This window comes from Globicephala melas, chromosome 8 (genome assembly GCF_963455315.2).
Source record: "Globicephala melas chromosome 8, mGloMel1.2, whole genome shotgun sequence".
NCBI lineage: Eukaryota > Metazoa > Chordata > Mammalia > Artiodactyla > Delphinidae > Globicephala > Globicephala melas.
In genome coordinates, this window is record NC_083321.1 from 56,249,910 (window position 1) to 56,268,530 (window position 18,621).

General features: G+C 44.5%; 1 long non-coding RNA gene across 1 annotated transcript in view; it reads right to left on the reverse strand.

Moving 5' to 3' along the window:
* Nucleotides 1-3,921: 3,921 nt before the first annotated feature.
* The window catches only part of LOC132597763 (uncharacterized), a 2,174,902-nt gene continuing 2,160,202 nt past the window's right edge, over nucleotides 3,922-18,621 (reverse strand). The window contains exon 10 of the long non-coding RNA XR_009565047.1: nucleotides 3,922-4,046. This is a non-coding gene — a long non-coding RNA (uncharacterized lncRNA). The remainder of the gene's footprint in view (nucleotides 4,047-18,621) is intronic.

An 18,621-nucleotide genomic window follows, 5' to 3' on the forward strand; every position in this document is an offset into this window, starting at 1 on the left:
CAGTGGTTGGGAGTCCGCCTGCCGATTCAGGGGACAGGGGTTCGTGCCCCGGTCCGGGAAGATCCCACATGCCGCGGAGCGGCTGGACCCGTGAGCCATGGCCGCTGAGCCTGCACGTCCGGAGCCTGTGCTCCGCAACGGGAGAGGCCACAACAGTAAGAGGCCCACATACCGAAAAAAAAAAAAAAAAAGGTAGGGTACAATGCCAGTGAGATAATTGCTACCACAAAGGTGAAATATTATTAGTTACTATTTAATGTGATGGGTAGAAACATGTTATACTGAAAAAGCACCATTACTTAATGTAAAATTCCTTTTAAAATATTAAAAAAATTTACTTAAAAGTAATATACATACATCACAGAAAATTAGAAAATACAGAAAAGTGGAGCAAAGAAAGAAAATTATATTTCTACCATGCAAAGATGACCACCATTCAAATTTTGTTGTATTTCTGCCCTTAAGAATGGTATTTTTATTCTTATTGATTTGTTTCTACTCTTGCTTTTCCCACCTCATAGTTGAGATCACAGTATATTTTGTTTTTAAGAAAATAACTTGTAACCAGTTGCCCCTTTCTCTTTTGCATGGGAGGAAAGCTCATCAGAAGTTTAAAGGAAATTGTAATTCACTGAGTGTGTGCATGGGAGAGAGAGAGAGTGAGAGAGAGAGCGAGAGCGAGAGAGCGAGAGCGAGAGCAAGCGAGAGAGAGAGAGAGAGAGAGAGAGAGAGAGAGAGAGAGAGAGAAAGGGAGAGAGAGAGAGAGAGAGATACTGTATCCATGCCCATGATGGAAGACGAAGCCCATACTAGAGGTTTGCAGGACAAAATTGACAAGCAAAGACTATTGCAAGTAAATTTGAAAACACGTAATAGTGGTATTTTCATTTCCTAACTTGGATCGGTATATTTTACAAGACTTTGGAATTTTTTCAGTCTCCTTTTGGAAATGAGGGTTTCAGTTTCAGAATGTTCATGAATTCATATCCTCAGGCCTGAAATGAGGCCTGGAGTCTAAATAGTAGTTTGAGGTTCTGAAGGCATTATATTGTATCCATTTCTATGCCAATAAAAATAAGAACGGGCCAATCATGGTCTTTATTTTCAAGGGATTTGTGGTTCTTGTTTGAATCATCAAATACTTTGTCAGACGTGCTTGGGTCTGTAACTGCCATACATACAATCATAACCTGTAGAGTCATGTCAGCCAAAGACGGTTCACCCTTAAATTTCACTGCTCTCTGGCAAGGAGAGTCCGTTCCTGAAATAAGCATTTGGGGGTGATGTTTGCAGCACAGTTAAAGCCTTGAGAAATGCCTAATACTTGAATAAAATCCAGATAATATTTTCCGTTATCTCCACTCATCACTTTAGAAAACAACAAGTGAAGAAGTCAACGAAAGAAGAGAGGAACTGAGAAGTTTTCACGTGAAGGAAACAGGACCCAAGTAACAGGAAAATTATGTTAAAAAAGATATAGAGTATTTTTGTTCTTTGATCTTTATTTTTAAATTATGGATTTGAATAATAAATACTAACATAATAACTGGTACCATTTATCAAGTGCCTCAAGCACTGTGTAAGAGCTCTTTCCTAGATATTATAACATTTAATTCTCCAACAGCCCTTGGTTGTTACCCCCATTTCACAGATGGTAAAACCGATGCACAGCGGAAAAGATGGAATTTGGATACAACGTTTTTTGGTTTTTGGTTTTTCGTTTTTGGCAGTGGATGTCATAATGCAGTCATTCGGTTGTATAGATCATGAAGTTACAAAGGGATCATTTTGGTCTCTGATAATAATTAGCTGAGATTATTATTTATTTTTACAACCATCCCCATAAGTGTTTCAGCAATAGGACACTTTGTTAAAATGTGTTTTCTTTATCCATTTTTGTAACGTCAAGAGCTGACATGTATCCAATGTGACAGGCACTGCTTCGATGTTTGGCAGGCATTACTACCTTTCATCCTCACTGCAATTCCAGTCTGGGGGGTTGGGGGAAACTAACTAGCAAAACCATTTTTCAAAGGAGGAAACTGAAGCATAGGAAAGTTCACTGACCTGCCTAAAGACACACAGCGAATAAATGACAGAACCAAAATTCGTACCCCTAGCAGTCCAGGCCCCATCTACATTCACTGCATTATCATTTCTACTAATCAATAAGACCTTCTCATCATAGAATCCCAGGATTTAGAGCAGGAAGACATCTTAAGACATCTTAAGGGGCTCCTTATAACAAAGAATACAGACAGAGGAACAGGAACCCAGAGAGATCAGTCATTTGCCCTGGGTCACCCAGCAGAGGAGTGAGTGGCAGAGCAGGCTGTCTGGCTCCCAATTCAGCCTCTTAAAAATAATTTCATTATCATCTGATACAGGATTTATAGTCACAAGTAGGAGTTTTGCTGGTAGCTTCTTGGCTATCACTCTTTGATCGTTTGAAAGTTCTATCTAATTGCCTTGATTTCTGACTCTTATTCAGTCCTTCATGTCAAAGACCTTGGGCAATAGTGTGACAAGAAATGCGTGGCAAAGGGGCAGGTGCCCTGGCTGTTCCCATGCCCGCTTCATCCCCTTGTCCAAGGCCCAGAGGTATACAGACCCCCAGATGCCACTTAGGATCACCAAGCACCTGCTTCTACTGATGGTTCACAACTCTTGAGCCACGAAGACAAGGTGAAGTTCCTATTCGCTCACATTTTAGACAGCTCTTGTCTCCTCACCTGAAACATGCTTTATGGCCTCCCAACGCCCCCGGGGGGCCCACCCCATCTGTGACAGGGACTCAGTGCTCAGATCCCCTAGGTTGGAGCCCACGAACAGGACAACTAGAGATGGGTCTAGATTTCAGAGCTCTCTGTGTAGTGCGGTCCTGAGCATCGCTGCTAATAACTGAAGTCCAACCACCGCATCTGGGACTCTGCACGGCCTGCATCATTGCATGGCCCCTCGGGTGCTTCTCCAGGTGAAGAAGAGTAGCAATAAACAGCAGCTTGACCTTTCTGCCTGCTTACAGACATCTCTGCCTCTCTCAGAGCTTGCGAGAATTGGCTGGAGAACAGTCCTTGACTCTAAATAACTGAAAAATATACTTAACACTGCATTGATTTTCCATATAATTTTATAAGCACAAACATTCTTTCATTTCCTGACAAACAACTCTATTCCCCAAAGTGTCCAATAAAAATCAGTAACTTGCACATCACTATCATCAGTGGCTGTTGTCTGGAGTTTGTCACCAAGGCCAAGGTCTTTCTCCAGCCGCCTCCACCTTCTGCCAGCCCTCCTCCCAAGCCAAAGTGGGGGGTAGTGGTGGGAAGAGCTATATAGATCTCTCTGACTCCGTTCAAAGCCCTTTATGGGAAAATACATAATTTTCAAGAAATCCTTCACAGATAAAGGAAACCCGGGGTGGAGATGAAGGGAGTCACAGGAAACAGTACAGCGCTGACCCCACAACTCTTGAGATGCATAGATATGCAGGGCACCTCCCCACACCATCTCAGGTCTTGCTGTGAGGCTGTGATCAAGGACATTTCTTCCAGTGCCTGTGCACAATTGAGATGACTAATTCAATAACTAACAAACGTCTGAGGCTAAACGGGCACCCTGACCTCCAGTTGCAGGTATTACTCTAAGGTTGCATCATAAGACAAGCAATGACAGAGTGAGAATTGCAGTGGGAAGTCGTGTTCCTAGGAATCTTTGTGGTGGCCTCTTCCCCGAGCACCAGAACTTGGTGCTCCTCTTTTCGTGCCATTCCTAACTTCCAGGACAGCCTTTCCTCCCAACCAACCTCACCTCTCTTTGAAACAGCAACCCAGGCTGAATGTGGCAGCAAAGGAACAAAGAGGAAAGTGTTGATTCTCACCCAGAAGTCTTGTTTCCACGAGGTCCTTCAGAAGCACAATCCTCAGGAGACCGGGGGCTGCCAAGGGGACCTGAAATACCGGTTTGCCACAATCCTGAATGAATCGACTCCCAGGGCCAAGAGATGAGAAGATGTCAATCACTCAGAACCCACTGTAGCTCTGATTCTGAAGTGGAAAAAAAAAAGAAGCAAAAGCATCGCTCAGCGATGGGCAGGCAAGGGAGTTAAGACACTGGGCTCTTTGGAGAGAGATGAGGCAGCTCTTTCAGATCCTGATGGAGTCAGGACCTCAGGGCTGCCTGTGTCAGGAAGTACTCAGTGTTCAGGTGTGTTTTCTCCCACTCCCTCTTTCCCTGAGCCCTGGCACTGGGGAGTGTGGAATGGCTCAATCTCTTGTAATCGAACATGTGAGTTGCTGCTTGTTGCAAAGCTATTGCAGCAGCCTCTTCATTAAAGGAGGCTGTTCTTCCATGCTGAGAATTAAATTCCTTTTCTATGGTTGCTGGCTTGTACTCTGGGCTGGGGGTGGAGTGGGGTGCTGGGATGGAGTGTGGGGAGTAGCGCAACGGGAACCCTGGGCCAAAGGGGACTGGCTGTGCTGTGATGCCCTGTGGAGCAGTTACCTACTGTTCCCACTGGCTGGAGCCAGTGGGCTCCTGATGACCACCTTGGTGTCCAGTTCTTAGGAGATGTGGCAGCTGCTACAAGTGACTCCCAGCAAAGGGATAGTCTATGCACAGTTGGGCCCTAACCCTTAATCCCACCCTCAGACCTTTAGCCCTGAACGCTGTCTCCTGGAATCTCAACTGACCCTCTGAATTGTAGGTTTTCTGATCACCAGCACACTCAAGGGGGTGGGGTGGTCCTGGGGGAAAGAGGGAAGGCGTTCATTCACCCATTTGTTGGCTTATTCTCTCATTCATTCATTTCTGCATGCATGCATTCAACAGTTCATTCATGTATTCATTCATTCACTCCTCCTTGCATAAATTCATTTATGTATTCCTGTGTTCCTTCACTCTTATATGTTCAGTCGTCTATTTAATATTCATTCATTCGTGAATGCATTATTGAATCATTAATTCACACATTCATTGACATATTTATTCATTCGCCTATTAATCCATTCATTAATGGATTAATTAATGCACTCCATCAAGGTGCATGCATGCATTTTTGGGTATGTACAGCGTTCACTTTTTCTTACGTGTGCTTAATCCTACACCCATCCATTCATGTATTCATTCAATCATTTCCAAATTCATTTATTCAGAAATATGCTGTCCATTAATTTATATGTTCATTTATTTATGAATTCATTTATTTAACTCTCCATCCATTGAACACGCATCCTAAGTGCCTACTACATGCTTGGCAGTGTGGGGGGGAAGTGAGAGGAAAAAGACAGAATCAGGCACCCCTCTTGGCTTCAAAGAGTCAAGGAGAGTAGACAAAGCTACGAGGAGCCATAACACAAAGAAGAAGTGATGCATGCTACAAGAGTGGGGTGGAGGAAGGTCAGGGAAAGACAGGAGGTCTCAGGGGCCCCCAGGCTGGGGGGCAGCTTGCAACATGGGAAAGAGCACTGAGCTGGGATTCAGTCGCATTGACTTGGCCTTGAATCTTGCGATGCCATCCAGTGTAGCTTTACACCAGTTAATGAACCTCTCTGAATCTCAGTTTTCTTACTTGTAAAGTAGGGAGGAGGCAGGTGTACCTCACCACGTGGCTGGCAAGACTAAATGAGGTAGTTGATATCAGGTGCCTCACACAGTTTTACAAATGTGCTCAGTAAATAATTATTTTCTTCCTCCTCTTAAATTTTTTTCAAACTTTTGACAGCAAGTTTATATTTCCCTTCTCTGGGAGGTGGGGAGAGGCGGAAGAAGAGCTTTAGCTCACACAGGGAGCTGGTCTGAGGGCTGAAAGCCAGTGTTAATCCTGAGAGGTTTCTAGACCTTCCCTAGGGCCCCTGAGAAAGGCTGAGTGAAACTCTCAAATACTCTTTCAAATGTAAAACCTGTCCCGTGAATCGGCCAAAGGAATCTATTAACAGGATTTGCACAAACCCTCTTCATTGGGTGAAAGGGGATGAAGGATTTTATTGAGAACCCGTGAGATGTGGGGCTGGGTGCCAGCTGGGGAGGGGTCTGAGAGGTGGGGTGCTGGGTGTACCCCTGTAGGACTGTGGTCCAGGGGGAAGGGAGGGAGTTACATTTCCGGAGCAACCCACTGTCTGGTTGAGACCTTGTGTAGATGTTGTCTGTACCTTATCTGGCTTGTTTCTGAAAGTGACCTCATAAGCCACATGTTATTACAAATGAGGAAACAAAAAGGCTCAGCAGTTTGCTCAAGGTCACACAATTAATAGGTGGTAGAAGCAGAATTTAAATGCAGGTCTATCTGATTCCAAAACCTCAGCTTGTATGCGCTGTAACGTGTTCCACCCTGAAGATTTCCGCCCTCTGTGGACATTTTTTTGAACATCCGTCTAATTGGGGTATGAATGGCTATTGTCCGAAGATTCTTTACTATCATTTCTAACTGACACTTGAAATGTGACCAGAAATAGGCCACACCTTCCAAGGGAGTAAATGAGAATTTTTATTTTAGAGCCATACACAATATGCGTACAGTATATCTTGTTTTCATTAAAAAAAAATATTTTTAGCTGGGAGGAAATAAAAATATCATGCCGAACACAAAAGGTTTCCTGGTTTCCCATTCTGCTCCAAGGTAGGGGGTCCGGATCTGTGGCTGTCTTGGCAGTACTGGTTGCAGAGCCCAGGCTTGCAGGGGGAAATGAAGAATGTGGAGGGTTCAGAGCTGCTATTCCAGACATGTGAGCACAGGTACGGCAGGGCCACAGAGCAGTCAGAATCCTGGGTCACCATCGAGGAGGGCCAGTGTTCTGGGCTGAATTGTGTCCGCCACCGTTCACATGTTGCAGCCCTCGTGCCCAGGACCTCAGAACGTGACTATATTTGGAGACAGGGCCTTTATAGAGGTAATTAAGTGAAAATGGGCCCTGACCCAATCTGACTGGCGTCCTTTTAAGAAGAGGAGATCAGGGCTTCCCTGGTGGCGCAGTGGTTGAGAGTCCGCCTGCCGATGCAGGGGACACGGGTTCGTGCCCCGGTCCGGGAAGATCCCACATGCCGCGGAGCGGCTGGGCCCGTGAGCCATGGCCGCTGAGCCTGCGCGTCCGGAGCCTGTGCTCCACAACGGGAGAGGCCACAGCAATGAGAGGCCCGCGTACCGCAAAAAAAAAAAAAAAAAAAAAAAGAAGAGGAGATCAGGACATACAGGGAGATGCAGGGGCACGCCCAGAAGGATGAGCATGTGAAGAGGCAGCAAGAGGACGGCTGCCTGCAAGCCGAGCAGGGGGGTCTCAGAAGAATCCAACCCTGTTGACACCTTGATCTTGGACTTCTAGCCTCCAGTACTGTGAGAAAATAATCTTCTGATGTTTCAGCCTGTGCTTTTTGTTATTTGTTACAGCAGCCCTTGCAAACTAGTATATCCAAGGAGCGTCTGTGTTTGGGGGGGATTAGGAAGAGCTGTTATTGGTAATGAGTAGGGAAGTTCTTCGGTATTTTCACAATTACTGCCACCATTCTGGGGCATACCTCTGAGTCCTCAGGAACCGTAGTGATATAGATCAGGAAGAGGGCCTTAGACCCTGATTACTGGTCAGAAGAGACATTCCAAGTTCCTAGAGACCCAGTGTCACTGGGAGAGAGAGGGGTGTGAGGTGTGAGCACTGGCTCCCCCCACAGAGGGTTCCGGAAGGCTCAGATTTCACGAGTGAAGGAATTATGAAGGCACGATTTCCTGACCAAGGCATAGGATTGAGAACACGTGTCTAGTTTTATTCCCTTGGACAATGCACTACAGTTTTTGTAAAAGGCATAATCTGATGAAGACAGAAGGAAGAGAAGGTAACAGCAGCATGTGAGCAGCTGGAACGCAGGGGAAAAAGAGGCTGGAGGGAGCCTGACCCCAAGTCAGTGGTGGGGAGACCTGCCAGTTGGCGTGACCCCCGGCAGAACCCGTAAACAGCCCAGGGATGGGCAGCTCAGGGACTTCTGGACTCGGGATGAGGGGAGCAGTGAGACCCGAAGACCCCCTCCCTTGCTTCACATTTCCTGGAGGTTGTCCCTCGGCCACCTGGCAGACACGTGGATTTATTTTCTGGAGAGAAAGCATGTTCAACAGGGTTTGTCTGAATTGAAGGACAACAGGTAGGTCGAGGCAGAGCCCCATACCGAACATAAAAAGATGTGGAGGGCATCTCTGCACAAGGCAGGTCAAGGCCATCCCCGCTGCCAGCTCTCAGCGCTAGGCTGCTGTAATTACCAAACAACACAGGTTTATAGTTTTACAGTTCTGGAGGTCAGAAGTGCAACTGGTTTCAGACTAAACTATGGTCAAGGTGGCAGTAGGGCTGTGTTCCTTCCGGATGCCCAAGGGGAGATTCTGTTTCCCTGCCTTTCCAGCTTCTAGAAGCTGCCCACATTCCTTGGCCCACAGCCCCTTATCACTCTGGCCTCTTTTTCCATAGTCATATCTCCTCTTTTGATTCTGAGTCTTTTGCCTCCTTATTATAAGGATCATTAGGATAAGAGTGGGCCCACTGGATAATACAGGTTAATCTCCCCATCTCAAGATCCTTAATTTGACGACAACTGCAAAGTTCCCTTTGACATGTAAGGTAACATACGCGCAGGTTCTGAGGATTAGCACTTGGACATCTTTGGGGGACCATTAGTGTGCCAACCACACACGGCACTGGAAGGATCTTCTCTGGAGAATCTCACTAGTTCCAAGAAGAAAGAAGTAGAAGGACTGATGATAGGGGTTCCCAACACATGGCTCTCCCCACGGTGGCTTTCACACTGGCAAACCCCACCTGTACGTCCAGCCAGCCTTTTATCTCCAGTTCTTAGATACTGCCAGACAGCTGAGGAGAGCCTCTAGCATAAAAGGTGGAGACCAAAACAAACAGAGAAAAAGGGCTTGGAGGAGATGGAGTCCATGGAGGGAGTAGAAAACATGAGAAAAAAAAACTTTCAGAGAAATTGCCCTCGTTAGGAGAAAGATAAAGTTGAGGAGATCTCCTGGGAAGTAGAGCAAAAACAAAACCAAAACCAAAATCTCAAGGAAATGGAAAGTATGAGAGAAAAGATAAGTAAATTAGAGAAGACAGGAGGTTCCATATCTAAATAATAGGAATTCACAAAGAGAAATCACAGGAAATGAGTAAGGACATCATCAATAAAATAATTCAAGAATATTTCCCAGGATTGAAGGACATGAGTTTTCAGATTTAAAGGCCCACTGAGTGCCTAGAAGAGTGGATGAAAGCACATTTGCTTGAGGCAAATCACTGTGGGATTTCACAACATTGGGGACAAAGAGATCTCACAACTTTCCAGAGACAAGTGAGAGCCAGACAAGGGATGAGGGATGTAAAAGTCTTTGCATTGCTCAATGGCAGCTCTGGGAACTAAAGACAGAGCCTTCCAAATTCTGAAGGAGTTACTTCCAACACAGAACTCTACGTGAGAGTGTGGGATAAAGACATTGTTAAATACTCAAGACTTCAAAGCATTTTCCCCTTCCACGTACCTTGTCTCAGAAAGCTACTGGAGGATGTCTTCCCCCCAAACAAGGGAGTAACCAAGAAAAAGGAAAAGATGCGAAACTGGAAATAGGGGATCCAATAGCGGAGACGGGAGGAGGGTGAGGCCAGGAAGGCAGCAGTGTGCCAGGTGTAGAGGAGGACAGTCCAGACTAGAGAAGGTTACAAGGTCCAGGAGAGAATCTGCATCCTGCTCTCAGCCCCGCCTGGCCAGGGGCATGTAAGGAGCTATCTCCCTACCAGTAGATGAGTCTAGAGTTAGTTTTACTGCCAAAGACCCTGGCAATGGTTTTCCAGGGTGAGCCCACACCTATGTGGCCTCATTCCCTCAGCCTTTCTCCATTTTCCAGCTCCCTCTTTACTGCCCTGCCTCAGTTTACCCTCCAGCATTCTAGGTCCCCGATGCCCCACACCCTACACAGTTGACTGGGATCCTGCCTCCCTGACATCTTTCTCAGTTTTTGCCAGTCTTTTCCTTGGGGAAGGTCTGGAGGCTGCTTCCTGGGCTCCCAGCCATGTCTGGGCTACTGGGATGTTGCTACTGGGGCTGGCACTTCACAGGCTCATCCACCTACTTGCCAAGGAACAACCCATCTATCCTGACACCCTCTGGCTAATTAATGCACGCTGGACTGGACTCTCCCCCTCCCTCAGGATTAGCCTCTAAAAACAAGTCTCCCCAGCTCATACTCTGCACTGTCAAGGTCTCTTCCTTCATCCCATGATCCAGCGTGCTGACAGGTGTGTGAGCAGGGAATAACATAGCCCAGGATGTTTTGTGCCAGAGCCTTTCAATGTAGAACACCACTGCCTTTTAGGATTGGTTTCCTCCTCCTGCTGGCTCCAAAACCAGGACCCGAAGATGAGGCTAAGCGAGCAAATGAAGAGACTCAGTCCACTGTTGCTTGGCTACGCCTTCACCCTTTGCCCCCTACCAAAAAGTACATTAGAACACAGAGAGTGATAGTGATTTTTGTTATAGGGGTAAACTTGAATCTACTCTAATTTTAAAAAGCAAATCATTAGCAAATATCAATCGGATGGTGTTATGAGCTATCATTAGTAAAAATTCCTTATACATACTTCACTGCAGATCATGACACACTAGTGTAAATAGTGGTCCATCACTGGTTTCTCAGAAAAAGGCCAAACTCTCTTCCTCTTCTATTCCATGGTTTTCCCAGAAAGACACCTATCACTTGGAGAAAGGGTGGGGGTCATAGGATGGTATTCAAAAGTGCTAGTGGAAATCAGTTTCAAGGAACATTCATTGCACACTTGCCATGCACCAGACATTGAGCTACAGGCTTTAAAATACTCCATCTGATTAAATCAGGGAGACGGTAGCACCCAGAATTCTTATTATGAATTACAGCCACCCAGAAACTGGGCATCATGCAAAAGTCCCTTGGTCACCCCTCCTTTTCTGCACCTGTCAAATGGGAATGACATTTTCCAGCCCAGCCTACTCTACGAGGCAAAGGACCTCATCACCCTGCAGGAACCCTAAAGTGCCTCACAAGTATTGCTGCTGCAATGATTCTTCCTCATGAAACAGCACTTCACAGGTCTGAAAGCATTTCATGTCGATTATGTATTTTATCCTCCCAACACTCCAGGGAGGTAGGCTGGGATTAGAACTTTTCTAGTATTTTGGGCAGTGCCATCAGAAAGGGGAAAGTATGGTGTTGACCCAGTGTCATCAGCATTTGGAATCTACCAGGTATGACTTGAGTTTTTTCAGTGTAAATTTTATTATTTAAGAAGTGTTCTACATAAGGATACTAACACATGAGTAGGGTTGGTCTGTTCTCTTTGGCAGACCACGGGTTCCCTACCAAGGACTGTATCTCACTCAGCTTGGTGTCCCCAGAGATGAATCTAGCACCTGGAAAAGAAGACGGCTCAGGTGTGCTCCTGAATTAATGAATGAATGGATTCCCATTCATGTCCATACAGGAGATTGCCCTGGTGGCCAGAAAGCGCTATCACAGCCATCTGAGACTAGGCTGCCTCCCAATGTAATGAATACAAGATAAGAAGTTCCCAGAATAAAAACTGGAATTGTAAACTGGGAAGGGAATAGATTAAAATATATATGTAATTTAAACATATGTTGTATTTAATTAAGATCAACAATAAGCAAATGAGAAGCTGTGTCTATGTTGACATCTCAGTTCTTACCATAATTTTTGATGAACTTATATTTCCTCATTATGAGTCTTGAGATATTAAAGGGGTTTTTTAAAGGGAGCGAAATCCTGAGAATTTGCAAGTAAAACAATAAACACAGCACAATTTTCCACTTAACAAAATTTAAATGATATCAGTTTTACTTAACCAACTAAAGAGGAATCAGCTGCATTAATTAAGTGCTCAAACATGGAATGACCAATAGCAGCGTCAACACAGACCCTTCCCCTACACTGCTGGTCATAATGGGCCTTTCATCTGATTGACATTAGTGAGCATATAGCAAACAACAGCAAATTTCACTAAGGCCTGGAGGCTAAAGTAATTGTGCTCTAGACTTTTGGTCAGAGGATGTAAATAAAGAGTCATATTATTTTCACAAAAGTAAATTCTTTCCTGGACCAAATATTTTTCTCATCTATTAAACGGCAATGAATATAATTCAACTCTACTGACAGTGAGAAGTTGCTCATTTAACAGAAGTTTTTGTGGAATCGGCGTGATGACCTTGAACAAGTTATTTATGGTCTCTCAATTTCTGTTTCCTCACCTGTAAAATGAGAATAATAGTAATAATAATAATATCTGCTTACAAGGGGAGCTCTGAGGATTATGAACTTACAGAAAATGATCGGCAGACTTCTATCACGGATTGTGTTCCGCAAATGTGGACATTATTTTTGTTATTCCCCTCCAAGTTGAAAACAAATTCGAAAGCTTTTCCTATTGTTCAAAACTTTGGGGGGCTTCCCTGGTGGCGCAGTGGTTGAGAGTCCGTCTGCCGATGCAGGGGACACGAGTTCGTGCCCCGGTCCAGGAAGATCCCACATGCCGCGGAGCGGCTGGTCCCGTGAGCCATGGCCACTGAGCCTGCGCGTCTGGAGCCTGTACTCCTCAATGGGAGAGGCCACAACAGTGAGAGGCCCGCATACCGCAAAAAAAAAAAAAAACAAAAAACTTTGGGGTTTCCTCTTTGGGAATAGCATGCAGGGGTCTCATTTCTAAGCCTCTCACAGAAACCTTCAGGTCTGCTACGCTTCTTCCAGCACCGCCTCAAGGAGCATTTACTGTCTCCACTTAGCCTTTCAGCACATTCACTTGATTTGGCCTCAAATGACTCAAGATTAGTTTTAAATTTCAACTGGAAAGGCCAAAGACTTGCCCTCATTGAGAAGCCTAGAACCAATGTTTTATTGACAACTTGGGGGTAGGGGGGACAGAGGAAGTACTTTCTAGAAGAAAGCTCTCCTTATCACTGGCTTTTATTTGACCCTTTGACAACTCTAGAAAAGCTAATTTTTTTGTGTGTTTATTTTGTCTGTTTGTAAATTTCTGTAAATTTACAAATTAAATTGTCTCCCTGCAGTAAATTTCTGCAGGGAGAAAAAGAATGGTAGTGAAAGATGTTAGAAGGTTGGAGACATGGAAGAGACACACTCTTTTTGATATCTGACATCTGATATTTGCATTTCAGGCGTCAGATTTGGGAGAGTGGAGATACACAGATCTCTGGGGGACAGGACAAGGAATACTCATGTTTCCCCTAGTCGGGAACAGGGTCTCCAGAGATCTTAGCAGTCTGTTTTTGTAGTTTTGAAGCAGGCTTCTAATTAGACATGGGCTGTATCTTGGTGCTGGAAAGGAAGCTGGAAGGGGGCCGGAAGCCAGAAAGTTCTAGCCCTGTGTCTGCCCTCCTGTGGTGTGGTCTTTGAGCACATGAGTTCCCCTTTTTCGATGTCAGTGGAATTATATTTTTAAAATAGTGAGGTCCTTCATGCCCATCCTTTTCACCACCAAGGATCCTCTTTTCCTTATTTTCCCCACGGGACTCTATGCTTTGCTAGACTTTGCCTATTAAACAAACAAGATTGAGAAGGGGATTGATACGGCGCTTGTGCAAGAGCAACTGGAGGCAGACAGATGACCTGGGAGGCAAATTAGCCTTTGGAGGGCAATTCTGTCCCAACGGCCGAGATAATCCCGATAATAATTCTAGCTGCACTGACTGCAATCATTTATTAAGTGCTTACCATAGACCAGACAGTCTCTACACATTATCTTATTTAACTCATACCACAAAGTAGGAGAAAGCTGACATTATTTCTCCATTTTACAGGTGAGGAAATTGAGGCTTAGGAGTTCGGTAGCTTGCCTGAAGTTACACAGCTAGTGAGGGTCAGAGGAGTGGCTCAGCTCAGGTCTAACTCCACAGTCTAAGCCCTTAACCACTAGACTCAACTGCCTCTCAGTTTCAATAGAATAACGTTGCTTGTGTAGGGCTTAGGTTCCCAAGTCAAGAAATATGCAGAACAGGGAGATCAGCTCAGTGCTTTGTGTCCACCTAGAGGGGTGGGACAGGGAGGGAGAGAGGGAGACGCAAGAGGGAGGAGATACGGGGATGTATGTATACGTATAGCTGATTCACTTTGTTATACAGCAGAAACTAACACACCATTGTAAAGCAATTACACTCCGATAAAGATGTGAAAAACAATATGCGGAAAACTGCATACAGTTATCATTGTCCCTAACGTCCCCTAAAAGCGTAAGTGTGGCAAGATGCTCACACTACAACTGAGGCCAAATATGGAACTGTACCCACTTCAGGTCTGCTCTGGGCACACCTTGTTAGCAGAAGGGTGGGCAGAACTGCTGCCTTATTTAAAATCTTTATAGACATTTCTCCAAAGAAGACATGCAGATGGCCAATAGGCATATGAAAAGATGCACAACATTGCAAATTATTAGAGAAATGCAAATCAAAATTACAATGAGGTTTCAGAATGGCTATGATTAAAAAGTCTACAGATAATAAATGCTGGAGAGGGTATGGAGAAAAGGGAACCCTCCTACACTGTTGGTGGGAATATAAATTGGTGCAGCCACTATGGAAAACAGTATGGAGGTTCCTTAAAAAACTAAAAATAGAGTTACCATATGATTCAGCAATCCCACTCTTGGGCATATATCTGGAGAAAACTCTAATTCAAAAAGACACATGCACCCCAATTTTCATAGTAATACTATTTACAAGTGCCAAGACATGGAAGCAACCTGAATGTCCATTGACAGATGAATGGATAAAGATGTGGTACACACACACACACACACACACAATGGAATATTACTCAGCCATAAAAAAGAATGAAATAAATCCCATTTGCAGCAACATGGATGGACCTGGAGATTATCATACTAAGTGAAGTAAGTCAGACAGAGAGAGGCAAATATATGATATCACTTATATGTGGAATAAAAAATATGTTACAAATGAACTTATTTACAAAACAGAAATAGACACACAGAGGTAGGAAACGACCTTATGGTTACCAAAAGGGAAGGCGGGGGTGGGGGAGGGATAAATTAGGAATTGGGGATTAGCATATACAAACTACTATATATAAAATAAACAACAAGGTTCTACTGTATAGCACAGGGAACTATATTTAATATACTGTAATAACCTATAATAGAAAAGAATCCGAAAAAGAATATATGTATATATATATATATAATATATACATATATATATAGCTGAATCACTTTGCTGTACACCAGAATAACACATTGTAAATAACACATTGTAAATCAACTTCAATTAAAAAAACCTTTATATTATATATTATTTTTCCTTTCAACTTTGTTTTTTTTCCTCCTCCTTTTCTTTATTGAAACAGAATGTTAACAATAGTCCATGTAGAGTGGTAGGATTTTTTTTGGCCTACCACACTGTTTAAGTTAAATGACTGCATGCTGGGATGACACAGTATTAGAAGTATGTGGCATGTAAAGCTCCTACGAGTTCCATGTGCCCCTTGAGGGTAGGTCCCGGGATATTTCATCAATGGATCCTCAGAATCCAACACAGTGTTTATAGTAGGTGCTCAATAAATGTTGGTTGCATAAATAAATGAATGAATTGACAGAATGGAAACTTCTAGCGATGATCTCCCTAATGCTCCTTTTTTTCCTTCCCCCCCCCCTTTTGAAGACCAGCCACTGACATCAGCCAACCTTAACTACTGTTAACATTATGTTTTACATACACATGCTTTCTTTTTTTTTCTTTTTTTTTTTTTTTTTTTTGCGGTATGCGGGCCTCTCACTGTTGCGGCCTCTCCCGTTTGCGGAGCACAGGCTCCAGATGCGCAGTCCCAACGGCCATGGCTCACGGGCCCAGCCGCTCCGCGGCATGTGGGATCCTCCCAGACCGGGGCACGAACACGTGTCCCCTGCATCGGCAGGCGGACTCTCAACCACTGCGCCACCAGGGAAGCCCTACACATTCTTTCTTGAGAAGTGCTGTGCTAGGTCACTGAGATAGCCACCAGGGAGACAAAGACTTGTACTTTGGCCTCCAAGAAATAATCCAGTCCAGTCTAGTCCAATTCAGCCTGGCCCTTAGGCTTCCTCCGGTGCCCAAGAACAGGACTATATCCATTCGGGAAGCATACGTTCTGCTTGTTTAACAATCAGCTTTAACTGTGTATCGCCACGCTTTAATGCCACCTTGGAAAACTCTACTTCTTGGAGTTTCCTCAGTCAACAAGGAACATCTCTCCTGAGAAGGGACAGAGAGATGTCCTGGCTTCCAGTTCTGACTCCACACTTCTCTGGGACCTTTGGCACGTTATTTGACCACCCTGAGTCTTATTTGTGCAAAGGAGACGATAATAATAATACCTATTTCATAGGGTTGCTGTAAGGATTTGATAAAACGAGATGTAAAAAATGCCAGCTATGCCACTGATTACTCCAGTCTTCATGGTGGAAGGGAACTTAGGGTCCGTCTGTCTCTCCACCAGATGGAGATACCCTCTTCCTAGTCTTCCTGGTAAGTGTTGGTTTGGCCTGTGCCTTTTCACTTAGACTGATGGGGGCACCCTGCCTGGTGCACAGGCTGATTGTGGGCAACCACTGGTCCAGCAGTGCTCAATCCTTTTCAATGACATGCATGAAAAATCCCCAGTGAGGGTAGGAGTAATTACAGCAGTGGTGGCAGCAGTAGTAACGATGATGAAAGTTAACGTTCATTGAGTCTCTGCTGTGCTCTGTACATACTAAGTGCATCATCTCCCTTAATCCTCATGACGATCCATAGGGTACGGACTAAATTTATGTTTAAGATGAGGAAACTGAAGCTCAAAGAGGTTAAGAAATTGCTCAAAGCCTCAAGGTCAGTACATGGTAGAGACAGGATTAAAGCCCAGATCCACTGAATTTCAGAGCTTAGAACCTCAGTTCCCGGGGTTTCACCTACCCTCACACAGAGGCCAGGCAGGGCATTTAGATGGTGTTCCAGACCAGCAGGTATGACTGGGGTGAACTGCAAGCCACTTGCCCTATTTAAATGGGGTGGCTGCTTGCCTGCTTCACCTCACGATGCTGGGGTGGTGGGTGGAGCAAATACAGATACAGAATTGTCAAATCTTTTCCTTTTTGCAATAAATCCCAAGAATTTGGATATTTTAATGTGATACATCATGATTTCAGATGTTACCTCAAATTTTTGGAAATTGCTTATGACCTACCTAGCTTCTAACTATTGTCATTGCCCTTTAAATGCACATTGAAGCTAATGTCCTGAGGACTGTTACTCTGTCCCCTTCTCTCCCACACAAGTCCTGCCATCGTAATGGAAGTGAGAGAGGGGACCTACTTGCCCAGAAAGCCCTGCATCTACTCTGATTATCTGTTATGCAGACATTAGTCGTGAATGTTGGAGCTTTAACCATGACTTGTGACTGGTTGAGAGGCTAAGTGCTGGGGTTGAGGATGGGCTGGGGGTTAGGGTCAGAGGGGGATGGAAGGGGAAGGTAGGGGATGGATTAGGGGGGATGAAGGGTAGTGGCCCCTACACGGTAGCAGCTCTTCAATTGCATACAAAGGAGGGAGGGGATGAAGGGAATCCTGGTGGTTTACGGGACCCCAGTAGCCACCAGGGATCCGCTGTGGGAGAGCGATCTAACCCTTTCTCCAAAATCTCAAGGCAAAATAACTTTCACAACCTCTTGGAGGAGGACCATCTCTTGGGCAGAGCCCAGCCTCCAGGCGCTTTCCCAATCCTGCTTGCTGAGCAGTTTAACCTCGTGTCCACTCCTGGAATAATTAAAATAACTATAAATGTATTATTTATAGATTGACTTAAACCATCCCTTTTTCCACAAAAAGAAGCTGAGGGGTCTAATTTGCACAGCAAGGACCACATACTGAACAGCTTTCACAGCATTTGATCATTTAACCCTGACGACACCCTCGTTTTACACAGGCAGAGACTGAGGGTCAGAGAGGTTATGTGACTTGCCCAGGTCACTTAGTGAGTAAATGTCAGAGCTGGAAATTCTAAACTGGCCCCCTGACTTTGTCACTGATGCGCTGTTTCTTGTACTCCGCTCTGATGGAGTGAGGATTGAGCCCTGCCCATCAGCCCCATACCAGAAAAAGAAGAACTGCAACCTTAACAGCCCTGCTCTCACATCCCCCTGTTCTTATACAGCTCTCTGAAGGCAGGAATTTCTAGCAACACGATGTCACTGAGGAGATATTCATACCCCACACAAACTTTCAGTCCTCTGCCCCATGTCTCATAAACACTATGTCAGTGGCCTTCCTGGGCTACCAAGTTTGATTGTTGCATTCACTGATTTTAGAGTTTCTTGATTTATGTTTTATATAACTTTTCCCTCTAATAATTTGAAGATAAGATGGATTTTTGATATGCTTTTAAGATATCGGTGTAAAGGATATATATATATTTTTTACTGCTTATGTTTTATTTTGCCTCAACTTTCTTGAGTTATCTACAGAACAAAGTTTCTTCTTTTCAAATTAAAAAAAATGTATATAGATCTCTCTGGAATTTTTTTATATATATATATATATATATATATTTTTTTTTTTTTTC